Source organism: Grammomys surdaster, unplaced genomic scaffold (genome assembly GCF_004785775.1).
Source record: "Grammomys surdaster isolate TR1022 unplaced genomic scaffold, NIH_TR_1.0 63, whole genome shotgun sequence".
Lineage (NCBI taxonomy): Eukaryota > Metazoa > Chordata > Mammalia > Rodentia > Muridae > Grammomys > Grammomys surdaster.
The window spans coordinates 18,905,489-18,908,972 of record NW_021604565.1 but is presented as its reverse complement, the minus strand read 5'-3'; positions in this window follow the sequence as shown (position 1 = coordinate 18,908,972).

The following is a 3,484-nucleotide window of genomic DNA, read 5'->3' as shown; positions in this document are numbered from 1 at the left end:
CCAAAGTTATGATACTTGAAATTCCAAATTTCAACCAGTCAATATTTATAGAGCACCCACTGAGTGGGAAATGCTGCAGTGGCACCATGCATAAAATCAAAGTAAGCATTTTATTACAAGGAATGAACAATTCAACTGGGACACCACTGTTTAAAATCCTCAGTATACTGCTAGTCACTTGAAACATAAAATTGAATGGCAAGTTAATAAGAGAACTCACTGGAGAACTTGTTTCTACAATACAAGTGTGTTACTCATAATACTGTCATATGACAAATGCTGAGGAAGGTACATTGCACTATACTCAGCATCCAAATAGAGATTATTTGTATTTCTACCTTGTCAGTGGAATGCTAAGGCACATTTCCAAGTTTCTATTTGCTTAAGGACTATTAATCTCTTTCCTGAAAAACAGTGAAACCAGATTCCCAAAGAAAACAGAAAGACTCAGAGAAGGGGTAAGTAACACTACTCTGACAATGGTGAGGGTACTTCTATCTTAAAAGGCATAACTGACTGATACATATCACTTCATTCCCGACTATGAATTCATAAGCATCAATTGTCAGTTACAAAAGAAATTTAGAACAAATAACTAGCTGTGGTGCCTAGTAGCATACCAAAGCCCATGCTACCCTCCAGGCTTCTTGAGCATCACCAATATCTATTACAGAATCCAGGCTGGTATGCCACCTCTTCTCATCCTGTCCCCTACTGTAAACTTTAAGCTCCTTGGCTTCCATCCCCACAAGCTTTTCATCCCTACATAAACCTGACATTTCAGTCATGCACTCTCTTGGTTCCCCTCTTTCTTTTCTTCCTCTCTTGGTCCTTCCTTCTCTCTCTCCCCACTTCTTTCATCTCAAGGCCCAGTTCAATCTGCTGCCCATGCTTAGTCTACTATTTTCCTTCCTCTGAACTCTTCCTGATGCCTCTGGTTGTACTCTTTCTCATATCCACAACAACATGATAAGGTAATCATACTCATGTTTTGTAGTGTTGAGATAAATAGTAGAGTACCCAAAACGATTTAAGGCAACAGATCATAAGGTAGGCAGAAGAGGTAAGGCTGGTTTACAAAAGGTAGGTGTGAGCATGCGGGAGGTAAAGCAGCAATAAGACAGAAGAGTAAGTCTATGAAGATGTCATAGATAAATAGTAATCTGTGGCTCAAGGTAGTCCATTCACTGAAAGCAGAACGCCTGATGCTCTGAAAACCCTGGAGAGGAAGTGTGGCGTAGAAGACCTACCTTAAGCTAGGATGTTAACTAACCATTCCATTCCTGCAGGCCTCAAGTATAAAACTGTGATAGCAGAACATGTTGCAGGCAAGGGGAGGAGGATTTACGTGTGACCTGGGACATGTCAATTTATTTTCTTGTTTTTGTACTGAAGATTCAAATAAGTTTTAGATACTAGATTCTTCCCTAAGTTAGGAATAAAATTGACATAGTCTCTCCCTCATGGACTTTGTAAATTTTTATTTTAAAAGAGACTTAGGAAATAAATAAACAATTATGTATTTTCAGATAACAACCAAAACCCAACCAACCAACCAACCAACCAAACAAACAAACAAACACAAAACAACTGTGAATAGAACATTTCAGTGTAAGACCTAAAGCAAAAGTTTAGAGGATAAAGATACAATTCAGAGAAAATTGTTAGATGATCAATTGTATGGACTTTTTAAAAGAAACAAATCTGGGAAAACTCATAAGGAGAAGGCATTTTAGGTGAAGAAACATTGAATGTCAATTGCTGGAGGTGACACCAGTGAGATGTGCTCAGAAGAAAGACATTGCCTTCAGCAGCCAATGCCCAACATATTGAAGAGACAGTGGAGACCAAAATCTACCAAGCTACAAATACCTATTCTTTGGTGTTCAGGACTTGACCTTCATTCCAGGTGGGAAGTGTTGAGGAGTTTGACCAAGATGCAATACAATCTTCCTAGGCTTTTGAAACATGATTTCAGTGTTCCTGCTTTGTGAAGGGGTTACAGCGGATATGTGATAGTCTTCATGTTCTCATTATCATGGAGATTATGGTGGGCCAAACAACTTCCTAAATATTACTCCAGAAATGTCTAGCAGGCAGAGATTTACTTTTTTGAATAATACTTTTAAAAATTAATTTATTTATTGACATTCCAAATGTTGTTCCCCCCTTCTGGTCTCTCTCCCAGAGTTTTTCACCATCTCCCTCCCCTTTGTCTGTGATGAGTGTTTCCCCAACCCCATCTCACCTCACCTCACCCCCCTCCACATCTCCCTTTCCTGGGGCAAAACTCTGTACAGGATTAGGCGAATCTTCTCCCACTGAGGCCAGACAAGGCAGGCCTCTGTTACATGTGCCAGAGACCACAGACTAACCCATGTATGCTCTTTAGTTGGTGGCCTAGTCTCTGGAAGCTCTGAAGGATCTGGATTAGTTAACATTGTTCCTCTTCCTATGGGGCTGCCAACCCCTTCTGTTCTTTCAATCCTTCCTCTAACTATCCCATAGGGGTCCTGTCCTCAGCCCAATGATTGGTTGTAAGTATCTGCATCTGTCTCTGTCAGCTGCTGCAAGAGCCTCTAAGAGAGCAGCCATGCGAGGCTCTGTCTATAAGCACAACATAGCATCAGTATTAGTGTTAGGGTTTGGTGCCTTCCTGTGCTATGGATCTCAAGATGGGCCGGCCACCGGTCTGACTTTCATTCTGTCTCTGCTCCATTTTTGTCCCTGCATTTCTTCAGACAAGAACAATTCTGTGTCAAAACTTTTGTAGGTGGGTTGGTGGCCCCATCTCTCCACTAAAGGCCCTGTCTATCTACTAGAGGTGGTCTCTTCAGATTCCATCTCCCCACTGTTGGATATTTTGGCTAACGTCATGCCCCATTGAGTCCTGGGAGCCTCTCACATCCCAGGTCTCAGGTCTCTGTGACTTTCTAGAAGTTCCCCCACTGCCCCACCCCCTGCAGCTGCATATTTTCATCCATTCTGTTGATCCTCTGGGGTTCTCTCCTGTCTCCCCATATCTGATCCTGTTCCCATTTTTATAGGTGATATTCATGTGTGCAAGAACATTTTAGGAAAATAATAAATGCAAAAAATTTTTAACTGAATCCCATGAAGATAAACATTCATGTTTTCATTGAATTTTAAGCATACATTGTTCCCTAAGATAGAAAAGTCCTTCTGTTGTGGCAGATGCAGCATCAGTTAAGCATATTTGTCTTTAAATATTTCATTTTTTTTCTAAATCAGTGCTACAGAATTTTTAAACAATGATCAAAATCCCAATAACACCCATGGGAACCAAACTATTGGAAGCAGACTCTTCTGGATTCAACACGTGCACCATGGTGTTCTTACAATGGCCGCCACTTCTTGGCAAATAATCTAGGCATGTTCTTGCTATGGCTGTACTCACATCTCATTGGCACCAGGACAGGCATAATTTTATTTCTGGGAAACTCCCAGGAGGAATAAATTCAGA